Below are 20,940 nucleotides of genomic sequence, written 5' to 3' on the forward strand. Positions count from 1 at the left end.
CAGTCAGAAAGAGATGGGAGGTATTGTGGCGGTCTGATTCACGGACTCTGATGTGCTGGATCAGAATCCACTTTATTCAAGCAAGCAAGCCCTATATATAAGCTCTAGCCCGGATCGGTACTTTCCCGAAGGTCATGTTCCCATCATCACTCCTCCTCATTCCGTGCGGCTACTACCTTATCTACATACTGCTATTTATTCCTCCCGAGGCTTTCGGCTCCTTAACTCTATCTTGTCCAATCCCTCGCTCTCTGCCCCTACAAGGTATAATGAATAACACTAGCAAATAGAAAATGGCACAAATGTCGGTATTTTTATATATGGGAGACAGTTATGAAACACACAGTTTGGTTTCAGTTAGAAGGGCATTGATAATATTTAGCACTCAGAGTCCCTTATCACATTTTAATTAAGTAATGTATTTATATCAGATGGCTTGGGGTGGTCAAGGGCTGATGCACAGCGAAGTGGAAAGGCAAGCTGAGGTGTGTCCAGCACAGGAGCCCCACGCACTGCTTGGGCCTCCTGCTCCTCAAACCCATCCCCGTGTCTGAGTAACCTGCGTGACACTGCAGCAAAGGCATGAACCAAGTGGTGCCATCACTTTGGAGTAAGCCTAATGGTTTCTTTGTATATAGCCGTGTCAACATACCTAGTGCCATAGATCTACAAGAGATAGTAAAATGTGGCATATGTTTTGGGCTGTTGAATTTAACTGTTAGTAGTGGCTCTGGAAATGAGAACTAGAGGTGAATAATTCATTCCGGGACTGAGGCTCTGACCCTGAACATCGCATCACGAGTCATCTGTTCAGCAACCTCAGCCTTCTTGCTGGCAATCACTAGAAAAAAGATTTTTCCAGCTAGCGTAACTTTTCCTTTCTGTCCTCCATGTGGGTTTGTTTCTTGTCTGTTCAGAAAGCAGTTGGATGGAGACAGTTTACTTTTAGTATTTGTCATGTTGTGAAGACTCTTCTTGTTCATGCCTTGTTTGGCAATGTTTTTCACCTTCTCTGCTTGTTAGGATCCTGTACGAGAGACAGCAAACACAAAGAAAAGAAGGCAGTAAATGCACCATTTGTGGCAGTACCCTGCAGCCTCTGCCATTTCTTCCTTTACAGACAATTGGGATTTTACCCTATTTTTCTTTGGTTTGCTTTTTTGTTGTTGTTGCTTCTAACATTGAATTAGTGAGTAAATCCCGTTGCTCAGGAGTTTCAATCTCACTGCCAGAGTTTGCGTGTGCTCTCAATGGAAACATGCCATCATATGAAATCTCTGCTGTTAGATAAGAAAGGAAAAGCTGATTTTAGAAAAACCAAGCTGGTCAAACAGTTAGCAATAAACAGATTATCCAACTAATTTGATGGGCTTTGTCACGTATTTTTTACAGCTAAGTTTTTTATTTGTATATATCACGTATTTGAAGGTACTATATAAAACATGTTAATGAGTAGACTTCTTAGTAAGGCTGCATCAGGAATACTCGATAAACAATCAATTCAGATACATCATAGGATTTCTGTTTTTTGGGAGAACAGAAGATGAATAAAGAGGGAAAAAGGTCGTTCAAATCACTCAGTCCTTGATTCACAGAGAGAGTGGGACCAGTGTGGATAGGACATATTAATATTTTCATTTCAGGTTCAGCTTTGAGACATTTCTGTTAGAAAAGTAGAGCTGCTAGTAGTTTGGAAACAAATTTATATAGAACTTTATCTTGAAATGAGAAATATAAGATAACACAATGCTGTCCTGTTGTTTGGTATTTCTATATATTGATTCAGTCCTAAAGGGAACAGTCAGTTCCACCTGTTTCACTTGACTTCTGGCTTCCTGCCCCTTTTTCATGGTTTTGGTTGTGCCAGGTTTAGTTGCCTACTCTGCGCTGGGTTACTGAGAAACTGGAATGCATATCCTAGTTATTGGCATTGCTGAATCATACTTGCAGGGTATTTGTATGTGGGCTGCAAGGCTAGGAAAGGCTTGGTCATATTTTTTTATGCCATTGCTAGAGTTAATAGCCCATTGTTCAACATGTTTGCTATGAATAGGGAGTGAGGGAAAGAACAGGATACCAAGTGTCCAAGGACAGCACTGACTCTTTGGGAAACAAGCTACCACCAGCATTAGAGTTTGTCTCCATTATTTGGTACATCCATTAGTGCTGCTAAGTGACCTATGAGTTTTTGACATGATGAACCACTATTAGAGAGCTGTGGCTTCAAGTCCATTTCTTGGGCTCATTGAAAATAATGTTTTTCTCGTGTCTGTGAAGTGGGAAGCTCTGCAATTCTAAGACTGGTATTGCTCCGGCTGCTGGCACTCAGACCTCCACACACACATGCACACAGAATAGAGCATTTGTCACCCAGGGAAACGGTTAGAAAAGGGGTTTAATGAGAAGATAGGAGAGATTGCGCTGATCAGGCCAGAAAAGCAGATTGACCTGCTGCCTGTGTACATGGGACCAGCCCCTTGTATTCCCTTTTCTCTCCACTTTCCCACCCTTGTTCCTCCCCAGACCACCTTGACGCTTCCTGCTTTTTCACCTAAACATCCCATAATACGTCCTGTACGACCCCCAAGTGCTCTTACTGGTTTTATTGCCATTTTAAAGATTGGGAAACTAAGGCAAAACCCAGAATTAACTTAAGTAAGATTACTCAGGAATTTGCTGGCCAAGCCACACTTTCAGCTTCCAGCCATCTGAAGTCCCAGCCATAGTGCATCTTGGATTTGTAGAGATGGGACCCCCCCAAATTTTTTCCTTTTGCCAGAAACACAATGTTAAAGTAACCAAATTCAAGTCAACAGTGACATCCAGTGGTTAGACCCACTTTATTTCCAAGACTGTTCTTTATCCATCTGCCTAAAAACTAGTAACGTAAGTGTAAACTTGATTAATTTAGCTCCTTTTTTTCTCCGAGCATCATCTGTGAAAAGACTGATTTTGAAAAATATGTGCTGTTCAAAAACCTGTTGAAAAGATTATGCCCACGAATTCATTTTGGCATGGGGACTGCTTCTGAATTCCTTTATTGCAATTATTGCTTTATGTCTCCACTGCTCATAATTTACTGCTTGTAGTCCTGGATTGATCATCAAAGTCTCTCAGTGCTGAGATCCTTTTACTGCACATCTCAGACCTACCAAGAGCTTTCAGAGGGAGATAGGTAGGTATGTGTCTGTGTGCATCTCTATGTGCATATCCCAGGAACTATTTAGGCTGATCTTTATCTCAGATGCTGCACCTTTTCCATTTTATTGTATTGTGAAGAAAAATTCACTTAGGGAAGATGGAAATATGTGACTGGAAGTGACTATATAGGTCAATAAAGAATATAAAGCACCCTGTATTTCAGGAACGGTTCATGGAATGAGCATCCACAAAGAAAGAGTAGAAATATAGTTCAACCAAATAGGCTTTTTACTCTTCTAAATTTCATTAAATACTCTTCCTCTGCTTACTTTTACTGAGCTCTTCTAATTGCCATTTCTGTCTCCTAAGATCTCAGTGGTTTTTTCCCATATCAAATTGAGAAAATCTCCATAAATCATGTAGCAAAACACTGCTCCTCAAAGAATACTTAAATTGGGAAAAAATTTATATTTTATAGATTAACATATATTATAGATTAGTGCTATCTTGCAGATCTTTTCTTTCTAGTCAGCAAATTGATGTCTGAAAATGCGTATGGTAGAAATGAATGTGGTGTAGAACAGAGATGAAGATGAACTGATGTTTTTAGAGCAAGAGAAAAGCTCACATTAAACTCCCTCTTGAAATTTTTGATTGTAGAAATTGTCAGAATCCATATGCCATTTGATCTCCCTCAGCCTTATTTAGTCCATCTGTATAAAAATAACATTATTAAAACTCAAATGCAGTATTTGTTCTGTGGTTACAGATGGATCAACATTGTTGCAGAATCCAAAATAATGAAATCTGCATTTATTTTGATATCACAGATTCCAAATGAGATGGTCCTCCAGTCTGACTATATTATCTCTCCAGATGAAATATCACCAACCTGTGAATTTGAAGATGCATTTTTATGTACTTTTTCCTTTCATTTTAATGAGGGCTACACTTTACCCATTTTTTTTCTTTTTTTCTCCCACAGCTGCTAATCAGTACGTAAGTTATTGCCCTTTATGAGCCTGACCCCAGAAACTTAACTGATAATATGTACTGCTGTTACAAAAATTATATGACAAGTTAATAATTCACTTACTCCCTACACCCTTAACATGAGGTGAATCAATGAACCAGGCTTGGACTAAAAGATACCTGAGTCACATGATTTAAATGGGCTATTTTATTTTAATAATTAAATATCCAGGCTGAAGTGGAATTACATTTCAGAGAGGAGATGGAAATGTAGTCATCTAGGCCGTACTGCCTTCTGTTGATCTGTGCCTTAGCGTTATGTTCTGTCTCGCAATGAACTGAAAACCAATATTTCTTGCTTAGTAATAAAAAGCATTGGCAGTGGAGAAATAAATTCTGAAGTGTTTGGAACTAAATTATTTTGAAATCAGTTTTTATACCTTTAATTAGAAAAGAGCTGTCCTCAAGGAGTCACCACATGCATTTGGATTAAGATGGAGGTATTGCTATTTAAAATGTTATTAAAACAGCTCACTGTTTCAAATACTAATTTTGAAGAATATTCTTCTAGGAAAGACTAGTTTATGATATCATAATTTTAATTTTTACAGTAGTAGTAAAGCCAAATTTCTTTATAAAAGGAGAAGCCTGAACTTGCACATCTAAGTTACTAAAGTACCTAAATTGACATTTAGAGGGTGCTGTTAACAAGGGTTTTGTTTAGCTTTTTTTCTTGTAGTTTTGGAGGATTTTGTCACACACATTCAGAACTTGTTTCACCTTGATTCAGAATAGTTTATGTCTCTTGGATCTTCTGAACAGCTGGAGAGCCCATCTGCTTTTCCTGCTTTAGGTGAGTTGGCTTTTGAGAGATGCTAGTACTGAGAGATGGCTAGGGTGGGATAAATTCATTCTGAATTTTTTATTTGTGTATCTATTGTTTTTCTTTTTTTCCTGTTCTTTTCTTTTTTTTTTTGGCTGGCTGCTGATAGTTCACAGAGGTGGTAATAGAAGGAACTGCGCTGTGCCTGTGTGTTCTGAAGCATTTGTTGAAGCATTTCTCCAGGCACACTTTACTGGCTATTTCCTTTTACATGTAAAGCTAGATCAGTGCCTTTGTTTTTGGAGGTGACTAATGTCCTCAAGAAAGGATAAAAAATAACTTTAGACTGCTGTTTTTGTTAGAAATGAAGTTAGAAACATCAGATGCTAAGCACTGTTCATTTTTTCTGTCTCCAAGCTGCATCTAGTCCTTAAGACTAGTTTTTTGCTCATTGCATTTTGTGACAAAATAGTCATGTTATATGTAAAGCAAGCCTAACAATGTAAGCCTAAAAAATGTATTGACAGTGTTGTGTGCAATAGTCTGTATTCACAGAGCACTTTTTATCCTCAAAAAGTCAGTGCATTTCACAAACTAGGTATGTACTAAGGCTATATTCGTCACAGAGAGAGAAAGAGATATGCATCATCTGTCACTACTAGCACATATCAAAAGCCAGCTCACCAAAAACAGGCAAAACACATAGGGCTTTATCACTGAGGATGATGGCAGAAAGTTACCTTGTGTGGCACATTGCAATGTGGTTGCAAAGAAAAGGAGAATGTGGTGAAATTTGTCTGAGGGCTGCAAAGTAAAAAATATAATAGGGATTTTTAATATTTGGGATGAGAAGATATATGGTTTCATGTGAAAAAACCTATGTCTGGTGAGACTGTGCAGATCTGTCTATGATTCATGAAAATAAACCAATTAATTATGTTGTAGTGTGAACTCAAGATTCCACAGACTGAATGCCATGTATTGAAGATCCGTTGGTATATATTCAAAGCCTTCCTTTCCAGAGCTGACCTTATCTTTCACCATTGATCAAAGAGGGTTAAAAATTGAAAAAGAAAAACAGATATGGAATTGCACCTACCTCCTCTGTGAACAGGCTGCTCTCTTTTTCAGTGCCACAAGCAGCAATCCAGGCAGAGCTCACCTTCTCAAGGTAGCTCTTGCTTGAGTCAGTATGTGCAAAGCCAAGGACTGAAGGAAAGGGCAATATGTGGATGTGCAATGTTCCCTTGCCAGAAGTCCTCTTGTAGGTTGAGCACTCACCTGTTTCCCTAAATCCTCTACAGGATAAAATGCCACCCTTCCTACTAGCTTATTCTGCATCTCTCTGCTTCCATGTTCACTTGCCTGGACTCCTCACACAAGTGTCTTCTCCAATACATTTCTAGTAAAAGTTGACTTTATGATAATTTTTCCCTCTTCTCCCTTAAAATTCCAGTCTCCTTCTCCTCCCTCAAACCATACTCACAAAGAAGGGGCTGACAAGAGGTAGCTGAGATATTGTAGAGGTCTTTTTTTTCTTTATTATATGCCTGAAAATAGTTCAGGTTGTCTTTGTGAGAGGAAGTGCTCTCACTAGTGGTGAGTTGCTGGTTTCTTAAGACTCAGTTCTGACTCATGAACTTAGGTAATGTGGAGGAGGAAGAGGAAAGGGATGAATACATGTTCATTAGAGCCAGCTTGCATTAGGCAGCTAGCAGCCTCCTGTATAACGCATAGGCACGGTCAGGATGGGATCCTTCGAGGGACTCTGTGCAGTGGTGGGGGATTCAGTACAGCACATTCATACGTGCATGCATTGCATGTGTTACAATAAAGGTTTAGGAAGGAGACATGAAAGAAGCACACATTTATTAGGAGTATAATGAAACACTGTTATAATTTAGCAAAAAAGAAAAGCAGTGCACCTGCTCCTGACTTCCTGTAACATTGCTGAAGGCCTTGGCTATATGCCTACTCTTCTCCCAAGCAAAAGTTGATTCTTTCGAAGTTGGATCTTGTGTTATATAACCAGTGAAACAAGCAAATCTCTGCTTTTACTATTTAGCTCCTCAATACAAATAAAGGAGCGTAATTGATAGTTAAATACATAAAGACAGTTCCATTCCTAAATAGTTAATATTAGTTTTCAAAAAGTCAGAGGTATGGTCTTGAGTTCCCTTATCCCTTTGAGATGCACATGCTAGGTGCAAGGAGCTTTCAATTTTATTTTTGTTATTATATATCGACACATTAACAACAAGAGCAAAGAAGATGCAGAATCAAAGGCCGTTCTTGCAATCTGTAGGACTGATTAGGGGTAGTGCATAGCTTTGTCCAGCTGTTTTTAATTTAATGTAATCAGTTACAATGAACTGAAGAAAACTCGCTACAATAGCATCTTCCATCTAAAAGGACTTACTCAGCATGGACAATGAGCAGCCACCCTTTAGCTTTGAAGGAAATGTTATCACCACTATCAAAGGACTTCCAGGAGTTCTGCTGTAAAATGATTTCCCTTTACAGCCAGTATTTCTTCTGTGAACCTCTGAGTAACATCAGGAGGTTTAAGCAGTGCTCAGTCATATTGAAAATAAAGAGATGTGATTTATACTGAAAAGAAGATTAGTCTGGTGATTCTGCAGACATTTGAAGTATTGCATTTTATATGCAAAAAAAAAAGACCTCTTTTTTCTCCTTAGTCATTTTAGTTCCATCTGAAATAACTATATGTTATTCCCTCTAGTAATATTACTGATCCTATTACACTGACCTCATTCTCACTCTTATTATTTACAAGTTTTACTTTAGCTCTGGAGGAAGTATTGGACATTAGCATGAAAGGCTGTTTTACTCTGTGGACGTAGGCAGTCTAGTTCATCAGTTAATTTAAATCAGTGTGACTCTCTTGAAATTGATCTGATCCTGCTTTACACTTCTCAGAATCAATTTTACACTGGGAATCTCCAAGGTTTGTCACAAGCATTAGAAAGAGCCTCTCGAGGCCTGCAACCTGAGGGAGCCCTCTGGTATCTCAATATCAAAGCGAGAGCACACCATGCAGTGATTGCACCATTGCCAGCTGCTTTGCTACTGCTTTATCCTCCTCTCCACTGCAATCAGGTTTATCTCATTTTTTCATGTGACCATGAGGACTCTGGGACGCTCTTACAGACCTGTGTCCCATCAGTGCACGGATGTCCAACTGCTGAAGCCAGATGCAAAGGAGTACTGAGACACTCATTACAGCAGAAACAAAAAGCCAATATTAAAGGCAAAACTAGAGAATGCTCAATGAAAATAAACAGATCCGTTAAGGCACATAGAAGCATATACAGTATACCTAAGCCAGCTTTTTACTTTTCTCTTTTAAAATAATCATTAAGATATCTATATCGCAATTTTGAATAAAATTTGTTGAAATTTTTCATGTTTGAGTTTAAAAACATTTTCACTTAAACTCAAAGATAAAGTGATCATGTTTTACCTGAGTAATTAATTCCTATTTCCTTTTTCTTTCCTTTTAATTTAATTCTAGACATTCCTTAAAAAAGTTTCTTCCATGAAATATAAAAATAAAGGTAATAAATACATTCTAAATTAACATAAGCAAAAAAATGGCACAACTTTCATTTACATACAAATCTGGCAATGTATCTGATATTTATTAGACTGCATTGCCTGTGATTTGTATAGACCAGTTTGTTGGTTTTTTGCACCTATCATTCAATATGTGAAGCTCTATGCACAGTGATATATATGAATATTTGCTTACACATTGAGGAAAAACTCAGAGAGAAAATACTTATATGACTCATTACTTCTACTGCCTCAACATTTGTGATTTAACTAACTATCCAACATTAATTTTACTTGTCCCCTCATGAAAATTAATCATTCCTAGCATTTGAAACTGAATAATGCTGTCTAACTAAAAATAATGTTTCCTGGTCTTGCCGTCTCATTTAGCTTATCAGTTAATTAAATGCTTTGCTGGATGTTTGAGGAAATCTGACATTTCAGCAACCAATCCCATATTGTTGCTCAGTTTGGACAGAAATATCAATTTAGTGAGATTGTTAAAAATGTTGTTTCTGGGCTTTTATCTATATAAGTATGTAGTTTTACATACAAAAACTAGGATCTGAAGTATAGGCCGGGTCTTCTTCAGGCAATTTCAGCATTGCAGGTGAGATATTGGGGAGATGTTTGGTTCTTACTCTGAATCCCCTTAAAACTAGTCATAAGACCATCCCCAGTCGGAGGAAGGAGTTTCTCCTCCCTGTCCACGGGTGAGGCCAGCGGGAGCTGAGGGGTGGCAGCCGGCAGCCAAGGCAGGTAGCATCAGCTCCCACTTGGCCTGGCTTCTCCCCTGTGGGAAGAAACGAGTCAGCTCCGGCTTTACCCCCCCCCCCCAAAGGCTTAAGGACCCAGGGTGCTGCGATTGATAGTCAAAGAATTTAGTAATTCACAAGAGAATTAGCGCCAAATCCAAGCAACAATCCAGGTATCACACAGTACGAGCACATCTCTAACGATGCTGTTGACGCTGAAACTGAATTCCCAGCAATGCCGGTGATGCAATGGAAGCTGTTTTCTCTCACATCTAAAATGCTTTCTTTGTCACAATTTTCAAATTCTCTCAGCTTGCTTATGTCTAACTTTTTGTAGTGAGGCTGTTCATCTGCTGCGCCAGAACTGACTGACTGAATTTCTGATCCTCACTGCTGAATTTCTGGTCTGTACTTGTTATACTCCTAAAAGCTACCTAGCTACGTTTCCACTGAAGCAGTGAATTTGTATTTTATGCTTTCAGGAATGCTGGCTGCCATTAACTGCCTCGCTGATGAGTTGAATGACATGAGTGAATATGATGTGTAGCCCTTAGGTCTGAGTGACAGGTATCACTGGCGTATCATCCTAATGCTAAGTCATTAATAAAACTCTCTTTTATATATACAAAAAGAAAGGCATAATTGGAGTTTTAAGGAGGCAAACAGCATTTATTGAAGGATGTACACTAATTTTTAATATAAAATCTAAGGCTTACATGCAAGTGACATAATATGTTATATAAAATCTTGGCTCCTTCATCCCTAAAAAAAATATTTTACAGCATCACTGTTTTCACAAGGTTGAATTCTCTTCATTATGTCTAAGGTTTGGGAGGTTATTTCAATATCTACTTTTGCTCTCTGGTGTAAGACAGAGATAACTGATTTGCAGAGGGTCCAAAGCTTGTCAAGGGCTAGTGAAACAGTAGCCTTTTTCTTTAAATGTTTGCCCAATGAGAAGGTTTGAACCAAGAACAAAATCATTAGTTGATCTAGGAAAGCACTGATATGACTTCTTTTCATGTAGCATAGCATACATTGCTTGACATGTGTATGACAGGTTAAGTGAATGGTTTGTTACTTGGGAGGGAGAAAAAGTTGCCCTTACGGTGATTGTTGGAGAGCCTGCATGGAAAACGGTCTGTAGACATTTTAGCTGAAGAAAAACCCTCTTCCCTGTCTATTTCTTTTTCTGGATACCTGGATCACAGAGCAGTTTGAATGGGTGCGTGTTGCTGGATGTTTAGAAATCTGTGTGCTACCATTTTTAATAGTTTGCGAGATGTGAAGGAAATGTAATTCTGACCGGAAAAAAATTTTGTGGCACAGTCTGGGGATATCTTCATCCTGATACTACAGTCTGTTTTGTCCACATTGCGTTGGCAAATGAAGGTCTTCTCAAAAAGGTACGATGCTAGACAAGGAGCTGCACCTACAGAAACAAATAAAAACAAGAACATGCAGCCACTCTTCCCCTGCCCTGACCCCTTCACCCTCTGCACCCTGTCTTTGATCTGACTATCCTCTATTCCCCTCATCGCTTTCTGAAGCCTTTTTTTTTTATCAAAGAGGGGATCTATTAGAAATCAGTGACCATCTGAGGACTCCACACCGATGCTCAAGCTTGAAGGACCAGGCACTGACCCATGGCTTGCACTGAGTTGTACCTAACTTCTGCAGCTGATATGAGGAGGAAACCCAGAGGAGAAGTATGAAATGTTGAAACTGAGTTAGAGTTAACAAATCGTGTTGTGCTTTGTAGTTGGCGAATCTCATTGTGCCGATGGAAAAAATGAGACTTTTGTGCAGAGAGCCTGTGGTCAGAGACGGAGCTGGAATCAAGACCTCTTGATTTCTGCTTCTGTGTGATACTTAGCAGAGCTGTAAGAATTGTGAACATCTGTATGAAAGAAGAAAGAAGAAAGCTGTTCTGTATGAGATAGATAGATAATCAGCAATACGTACAAATGGAAAAAGTAAAAGTAGGGTAACTATAAAATGATCTTGCTTTATATACCCCTCCAGCTTATGGTGGTCAGTGGTTTAAGGACTGGTCAGGAGAGTCATCCAGATCAGTATGTTTGTGATACTTTGATGAACTGATGATCTCTTTCATTAAATTATCTTTTGAACTCATCTGTTAATTCATCCATCTTAAAATAATTCCTTTAGCATACTGTATCAATGACTTCCACAGTTTAACTGTACTCTAGTTGAAATATTATTTTTATTTGTGTGTTTGTTTACACTTGCAGCAAAATTCTTAATCCCTAACTGCTGTTATGGGGTATAGAGAATAACTGTTCCCTGTTTCCTCTCAATCAGATTTGTAATACTTTAGATTTTTATCTTTTCCCTCCCTCTCCCCGTTCTGTTTGTCTCAGGTGGAAGTGCCTTGTCTCTTACAGTATATAGTACTACAAAAATATTTCATACTTGTGATCATCTTTGTTCTCATTCTCTATTTTTTCATAATTATACTACATCTTTCTTAACATCAACTAACTAGAGCTATAAAACATTTTATGTTTTGTTCCCAAATCCTTTCCCAATAATCTGTAGGGTTCTTTTTGGTTTTCTGATCACACTCGGTGCAGATCTGATGTTTTCAGGGATTTATCCATGACAATTCCTACATGTTTTCTGAAAGGGAATTATTAATTTAGAACCCCTATTTGTACTTTTCCCCTTTGTGTCACTCTGTGTTTTTTATATAACATTTCCCATTTTATTGCCCAGTTACTCCTGTTACAAGAACTTTTCTGGATCTCCTAAAATTAGCTTTAGCACTGTGTGTTCTAAGTAATTTTCTGTCACCTACTATCCCCTTTTTCAGGTAATTTACGTGTATGCTAACCTATTCATGGTACCTGTAAGCTACCTGCACTGCGTATTCTGCTTCCCACCTCTACACCAGTTAATGGGGAGCCTCCCGTTCATCCCATGACAACATCATTTCTTTAGGGGCTTTGCAAGAGCCTTATTATGACTTCCCACAAATTCATAAACGCTGTATCAGCTCAGCCACCTGCTCACTGACGCTGCCACAGAACTCCAGCATGTTTTTGAGGCATTTTTATCTACAAAACTGTACTGATTTTTCTCCAGTACAGTTCCTTTATCCTTTTGCTTACTCTGTTTCCTCATTATAGCTTCTACCTGTTGGCTTGGTACAGATCACAAACATGCCAGTCTGTGACTTTTCTATTGTTTCCAGACATGATTTTAAAAATGAATACCCTATTTGCCACCTTCTATCACTAAAACTTTGCTGACTTCCCTGGGCCAGGATTTCACTCAGTGCCCATTAAGTCAGAGAGGCTGAGGGTGCCAGTTAATAACTTTTCAGAAATACATTCAGGTGTGATACGTGTGAGATGTTTGTTTCAGAAGACTAATGTTTGATGATTTATTTCCTACGGCTGTCTTAGTTTTTGTTTCAGGTTTTATTGTTACACTAAATGCCACTGTTGCCAACAAGTCTCACTCTGCACCAGCTCCTCCATCTGACACATGGATGCTTGATATAACACAAAATTTACCAAGAACGAAGTAGAATTAGATTGTTCTCGTTTATTTTGGTGTCCATATTACTTGACGTGGAGACATTTGGCACATGAGCTGACATTCCTGTGAGGTTAGAATGCAGTTTCATAATGAAGAGAGCAGCAGCATGGAAATTGTGTGGGCTTCTCTTTAAACATTACCATAACAAAACAAAGTTTGCAAAGGCTTTGCAGAGATTTAGTTAATCTTCCTTAAATAGCTTTGCAGTTCTAGGTGTTTGATAATACCACCTCCAGTATGTCAAATGCTTCCTGTAAATGCACAACCAATTTCTCAGCTGTAGGTACTGCAGCTTTTATTTACAGACAGGAAAGTTCTTGAATACATTTCTTCACAGCTATAGATAACATTTTATTTTTATGGCATTTGTCTACAGTAGTGTGTTTGGCCTTACTTGCAGCAAATGCACAAAGTGAGAGGCTGCAGCTGTTTCAATTAATTTTAACGGGAACAGAGCTAGATAACTTAAATGCATGTCAAAAGCTTCAGGTCCCGGAACTGCAAGATAGCATTTCAGTTTTGAGGTAAAAGTTGATAATTTTGTTCTTCCTGCTTGTGGGAAGAAGATTCGGAAAAAATGTTTCTTGAATCTGTAATTTTCTTTGGGAGAGGAGCCAGGCTTTTACTAGAGTTGGATTATTAACTCCACAATATGTTGTGACCAACACCTGCAAAATACACTGTGGTCTGTCCCAATTTGATTGATTAACAGGGAATTTCCCCATTAAAAGCACTCAGATAGGGTCCTCTTGCCTGTGGTATGGATGGTAACTGAATCCAGAGATTGCCTTTGAAGGAAGAGGAGGGCTTACAGAGAGCAAAAGGCAGGGGAAATATCCTGGGAGAGGGCTGCTAAATGGGTGTGTTGCTCTTTGAAAGTAACTTCTGTGACAACAACTTCTTGAATAATCACTGTAGGTTTCTACACAGAAAGTAATGTTTTATACAAATTCAGAATAAGACTAATTTTTGTAGAAGCAAAATATATATCAATTTATTTTATTTCAATGGATGCCTGATAAGCTTTCTGAATTCAGAGTTATCTTGTAGTAGCTTGTTTTAAATTAACTTTCCTTTGTTTTTGGTTTTTTTTTTCATCTTTTTAAGAGAAAACCCTTAAGAGAAAGAAAAAATCTTCCTTATGTCTCTTTCCATTTGAGGTATAGTCATTTTTTGTTTAGATGCATCTTCTCCTCTTGCAGTTTTTATCTTGAGAGTCAGCTACTATAATATAGTTTGCATGAAATGTGTTTTTAAGTGAATGCAAAATTTAAGATATGTAGAGCTGATTGTTTCTATTTTGGGCAATTGTACTATGATGATGCTTCTGTTTCTCTACTGGCTTCCAAGTGCTTTAAAGGTAGAATTTAAAGGAAGAAATCTCTAGCTGTTTTTGAGCCCAAGATACTGGAAAATAACCTCTTTCTTCATATGACACCAATGCTGTTTCAGTCAGCATAAAGACTGAGCAATTTCCACTTCCCATTTGAAAGGAGAGAATTAAAGGTCAGCGCCTCTGAGGTCTCTGACAACGGTGCTTATGCAGCTTGCAGGGGTGTTCAGATGTAAAAACTGTCAAGGTGCTTAGCAAGAGTTGCTCTTTCTCTCCTGGTATTGCAAGAACTATTTAAAGTGGTTTAGCTGCATCTGGTGACCAACCGATATGGTCTTACTCTGCTATTAGCTCAAGCTGTTTAAAATCACAGCTCACAGCAGGAATCAAGGCTATGCTTCTAGCTCAGTGTCCTTTAGAGGATCAGTCAGGCCAAAAAAGTGAGTTTAGATGGTTTTTTAGTGTCTGAGGGGAGATTCTCAGTAGTGGAGTGGGGGACATTCTTCCAAACTTGCTTTTGTGTTCTGGTCTGAAGGTTGAGTGAGGGGCTATCCATTTGTAGTGTGCATCAAGCAAATAATCTAGCTGAGCGTATGTTTAGAATGCTGTAGGGTCACTGTGTAATATGTAACTATGCAACACAAAAAACTTCTAAAAGTTATTTACCAAGTCAGTCAAAGATAACTTGAAGACTTTTTCTTAAGGGATGGCAAAACAATGTGGGCAAACTTTCAATCATTTTAAGTTATGGCTTAGAGTCACATGCCTGAGTTCCTAAATAAGAGCTCTGATTTTTGAGACAATACATGTTTGCGACTTTGAAAGGTAAGACTTTAAAAAAACAAACCCCCCCCCCCCCCCACTAACTTTGGGCCTTTTGAGTTTTAAAGTTTGATTTTTTTGGTCTATCTTATAATTTCAAAGGACTCCACTCACACCAATACAGTATTACTGCCTGAAGATTGCCATTCCTTTTCCCATCAGAATTTCAAAACATGAAAATGGTAATAGGGTGCAAGAGTCAAAAAATTGCATCCATCTTCCCTCTTTTGATTTTTTTTTTTTCTCCATTTCCTGCCCCCAGTACCACTGCAGAATCTTCATACATCTGCATACATTTTTCTTGCTGCTGTTTCATGTATTAATTTCCCTTTTTCTCTTTTCTTTGTATGGGGGGGGGGGGGGAAGGAGAAAAAGGTAATTTTTCTCCCTGTCCCCTGCTCTATGTGCATATATGTATGCATGTGCATGCTTGCTCGCTCACTCCACTCCTTCCTCTGAGAAATGCAGGGTATCCCTTTCCTTTGCTGGAGAGTAGTTTCCCATTCAGTCTCTCTGTTCTGATCAACCTATACACTTGCAATTTGGTGGAAAAGCCCACAAGCTGAGAGTTAGCTGTATGCGTACCTAGGAGCTATGTAGGTCCCCAAATCTTCTAGCCTGTCATGATGCCTGACATTTCCTTTAAATAAATAAATGCCTAGTTATATTCAGAAGCTACAAGAAATTCTTTTAGGAGTTCATAATGATTTATTAACAGTGGGACTGCAAAATGCCTGCTCTCAATCATACTGTTCATACAACCTTTCTCAACCAAACATATTCAGCTAACTACACTGAGGATATTTGTCTAGATGGAAATAATAACTACCCGTTACCTTTTAGAGAATAAATTTTTAATAGGAATGCAGCATACAGTGACACAACGTGTTAGTGCATCCACATTTCATATGAGAAGATTAGAGTTTCTAGTTCAGACCACTGAAGAAAATGAATTCAGAGAGTGCTCCCATTATCTTAAATCAGTTGCAAGGTCAGAGAGTTTCATAAAGAGGTGATTAAAGGCAAGTGCTCAGCCCAGCTTTGGCTATTTAAATAATTAGCTTACTTCTTGCAAGTGCTGAGGATGCAGTGATGAAGGACTGTGCCCTTTCAACATGCACATCACAGAGCCAATACAGAACAGTGAATAAATCTGAAGATTTAGCAGCACTTGCCCAAGGAAAACCTTCAGAATGGTACCACAAGTTGCAAATCATGTGAACCAGCAGCCTTCCTGCATAAACTTGCATAGCACCCACCTGTACTGTTTGATGCCAGACATAGTTTCATCCTCACTTTTCTGAACAATTAAATCTCTCACAGAGCACAAGTGAATTTTGAATTTCCACCCAAGTATATTTGCAGAATATGTCTTAAAAGATTTATGGTAAACTGCAAAATTTATCACCAATAACTCCATGTATTTGAGACAGACTTCAGAGGTAAAATCAAGTCATCCTAATGGTTTTTCATGGGATCTTATCAAGGCTCAGGTCTTTGCCTAATGTTCCGCATGTAGGGACAGAATTCTAATGCGCCTTTTAACATACTTAAGGGAATAAGGATTGAAATGATGAGAAGCATAATCTGAGTTGCTACGAAACAATGCAACAGAAATCAGTGCATATCATATACCACTATTTAAAAAAAAAAGTGTAATGAAATGCAGAGATGTGGTAAAAAGTATCAGTTTTATTGGTGACATTAACTTTTATTGGAAGCTCTTGGTCAATGTGCATTTTTACTTTGTTTTGTCTAACTTACTTTTGCAATTATTACTCTGTTTAAATTTTCTCCCATCCTACACTGAAAGTCTTGAAATTCAGGTCTGGTTACGGAATCTGTTATCAGCATATCTCTTCAATTCTCTTCGTCTTTAGTGTCTGGCATGAAACACAGCTTATACGTACAGGAGCCAATTCAAGTTTCTTTCTGTTGATAGAGGATTATGATACTTAACCACCACATTTAATTTACTTTGAAGATGGATGAGTTTTTATTGTTTGGTCTCCAAATGTAATAGACAAGCTCAGTGACTTTTTAAATCAAAGCCAGAGCTCCACTGCAGCTCCGGTAGAACTGCTGAACATTTTTCTATCATTAATAATTCTCCTTTATTTTGATCTTTTTTTTGTTGTTGTTGTTTAAGAAAATGCCAGCGATAAACTGACCTTGCTGGTGAACAGTCTGGTGATAAATGAACAGAACAAATTCATTGTATTGTCAGAGACAGCTGTGGATCTGTTATCAGTTAATGAATTGAAAGGTGGTAAACAGAGAAAATAGGAAGGGATTCCAAAAAGTCCTGACTATGGTGTAGAAATGGGATGTTCCTTTTGCTGTGCTGCCAAAAAGGTCATCTTGTTTTGAATTGTAAATAGGTTAATTGTGTCTTGAGCTTTGATACAGTAGATTAGATATAGCGAATGTGAACTCACTGCCCTAAGTGAGAAGTAAAATGCTTCACAGTTTACAAACTGGGTGGATACCAACTTCAGAAAGTCTCATCTCACTTCCTCTCTTCATTTTGCTCTTTGTGATGAACGTCTTGTCAGAAGAGATATAAACATTTCACCAACACTTCTCTTTGAGAAATTCTTGCGCTGTGTATAGATGAGATCAGAAGGAGGTGAGGGTAAATAATAGCAAAGTGTCTGGAAAAATAGGAAACTTAAAAGTCATCAAGCATTTAAAGAAAAGTAAATAATATAGCCAAAATCTGAATTTATCTTTGCAGATCTACAAAACAATAACTACTGTTTTGCTTCATTTGTTCTTGAAAATTTTGAAAGTACTTTTTAGACTACTTACTTGGTGGGGGAGGAATGGAGAGTCAGGTGTAAAGGTCTGTGTAAAACTAGAGTGACAATGCTCCAGTATTACATTGGGAATTAATAGAGAACAAAAATCATCAAAGATTAGCCTACAAGTAAAACATTTATATATTGAGACAGGAACTAAGGTTTTAAATAACAAGCAACCAGAAATGAAGTTCAATTAAATGTCTTTTACCTGATAACAATGTCCTTAGAATCTATACATCTTAAATATATCAGAGATAGAAACAAAGTACAAAAAAGCTACACTGAAGGAAAAGGGTTTTTTTGTTTTTTTTTTTTAATAAAATGGGCACAGGAAAAGATAGGAAGAGTGTTCTATAGAAGAAATAATCAGATTATGCAGCATGGATGAAAAACTTCTTAGGTAAAGCTAATATTTTCCTTACATTTTCTGAAAGCTTAAATCTGTATGTATCCATGCTGTCAGAATGGAACTTCTAACAGACAGAACAGTACTGTAGCTTTTACCCATTTCATTAGTTCCATTAAAGTATAATGATGGGAACAAAGATTTTAATATCTACCCCTAATACAATTCTAAATCTTTTTTAAAAGTGTAAGTCATATGGTGTTCTGATAATGTGCAATTAGGCAAAAATATCCACAAATACGTATAAGTCTTGATTGTACCAGTATAATGACTGTGAGAGTGCAAAAATGGATGATGATACCCATATATGTAATCATTCATATTTATATGAATATTGAGCTTACGGCAATTTGTTTGTGTATATGATGTTATTCCCATAGCCATAAGGGTTTCTAAATAGGAAACCAAGAGTATTGTCATGTTATATATGATATAATGTAACACTTCTGAGAGTGTTTCCTAAGTAAAAAGATATTCTCTCCTTCAGTCGTCTGGGAAGACTTCACACTTTATTACAGCAAATCTTTCTTTCAGCAATCAAAATGACTGACTCCCAATAAAGAACTAATCTTCCTAAAATAGATACAACCTAAAATTTCATAAAGCATGAAATATTTTTTCTTACTTTTCCAGCATCTCTATTTGAACCAAATAAGTATCTTGCAGTTTGTCTCAATATTAAGTGTCTCCTTTCTAGCTAAAATTGAAACAACTATGACAAGATGTCAGGCAGTGTCTTGAAAATTAATTATTTAAGATGCTGAATCCTATTATAAGGTCTATGGGCATTTGAAATTTTCTGTATGATATGCATGATGTTCATACATTACATGTAGTCATATAAACATAATATTTTTCATCCAAAAACACTTTGGCTGTGGAAAAAACCCCCAAACATTGCTATTTCTCATTCCTTGCTGTCTATTCTTTCTTAACTATCTCAGTACTTTTGTGGATTTCTTCTTTTATTCATTACAGCAGGTATTCTACTTGTTTAAATGGTCTTTACATAAGCATTGGCCCTGTGCTAACAGTGATTCGCGTGTGCTTTTTCCCTGTTGTTGAAATGAAGCTGAAAATTAAAGAAACTAGAAGTAAATCAAAGTTCTTGGAAATGTATTTTTGCCGAAGTATATGCAAGGAGTTGGTATCTGCTGCTGTATACGATGAGCTGGCTTGTTCAAGTTTCTTCTAAAGTCAGCATTGGTAAACAACATATAAACTAGCTCTTTAGGTTTTCAAGTCTCATGGATTGACTTGGGAACATTTTGAAAAATTGACAGAGTTAATTAAAGAGAACTTATTTTGCCTCTCTTTCGCATTCAATGAATGATTTTCCCGGCTCTGTGTTAATGGGGTCTGCTATGCTAGCATGAAATACTGTCAGAAAGCCCAGCACGTCTTTCCTAATTTTCACCAGGATCTGTCCAAACAGCATGATAAATGTCAAATTTCAATCAAAAAATAAATGATTCTGTCCTGGGGAGACAGTTGCTGAGCTGATGAGATTCACATTATTTTACTGGCAATTCTGCACGCAGGCTCCCGGAATAAGTAGCTTTTGTGGCTATTTAAAATGGCCAGAAATTCTGGCTAACTCTTTTCCAGTTTTAATCTGAGATTGTCTCCCCAACACATTTATTTTAAAAAATGGCAGGGTAGGATTTGAGACGTTCGTATCTAAATTTAGCACAAGTAAGGGTTCTCCAGAAAGAATGCAAAGGCTCTGTAGTCCTGCTATGACCTTCCTACAAATGTACTCGTATCCATTCAGATTTCACTGCACAGTTAGGTTTAAATACCTAATCTGTGGGAATCACTGTGTCTCTTGATCTTACTAGTTACTGTGATGCTATCTGTCACCGTGCTTTGAAGGGGAGGGTTGGTTGAAAATTTTGTCCGTTCTTTTCTCTTGCAAGATTCAGTTTTTGCCCATTTGGAGTAAACAACAGCATCAGTCTCATTTCCTTTCACTATAAAACATGTCTGACAACTGAACTGACACCTCCAAAATAATTTCACACATTGTTGGTAGAGCTAGTCGGCTTGCTGGCCTTGTATAACCTGCAGATCAGAAGACAGATTTTGATGGTGTTCTGTCTACACAGAGTAGGACTGAGAAATTGAAAAGTCAGGTTTCTTACGATATTTATAACTTTTCTGCCCAGCTACAGTCATGAGGAAAAGTCTTTTGCAGATCCAATTTTTAAGTAGACTGGTTATCTTACAACTTGAGTGTTGTCTCCTAGAACTTACGGGTTTCTCAGATAAGGCTGCCTGCAAGATATTCATAATGAATCAAAAGAAGTTGCAAGGAGGCTCTATGTTACTTGAATGGGGTCCATATGAAGCAATAACTCTCTTTCTGTGCCTGTTCTAATGCTAATGTCCTGTCAGTTCTAGTTATTTCAAATGAGAAATTATATGACTATAATAAGGGAATAATGCTTAGCAAAAGCATGCTTGTATTATAACTAATATCCATGAGGATTCTCTGATAGCTGGAGAACTTAGAGCCACACAAATCTGTGCCAGCCGCTCCCGTACTGAGCATCCCTCCGAGAAGCCTCATAGCCGGGGCAGTGTTTGTCCCAGTGTGGAGCCAACAGTCTCCAGTGAGCACCGTTGCGCCTATTTCTCTGTGTGGCTTTTAGGAGGGTCTCTGAATGTCTACCCTTTTCTTGCTCGGTTGGATCTTACTATGAATAGGCTAAAAAAGCCCTCTGTGCTCCAAGCTCATC

At 37.9% G+C, this 20,940-nt stretch overlaps 1 protein-coding gene across 2 annotated transcripts in view; it reads left to right on the forward strand.

The window, feature by feature from the left end:
- Positions 1-20,940, forward strand: part of LOC135323498 (transient receptor potential cation channel subfamily M member 3-like) — a 285,214-nt gene that overhangs the window by 39,600 nt on the left and 224,674 nt on the right. The gene's annotated exons all lie outside the window — the stretch shown is intronic.

Source organism: Dromaius novaehollandiae, chromosome W, assembly GCF_036370855.1.
Source record: "Dromaius novaehollandiae isolate bDroNov1 chromosome W, bDroNov1.hap1, whole genome shotgun sequence".
Taxonomy (NCBI): domain Eukaryota; kingdom Metazoa; phylum Chordata; class Aves; order Casuariiformes; family Dromaiidae; genus Dromaius; species Dromaius novaehollandiae.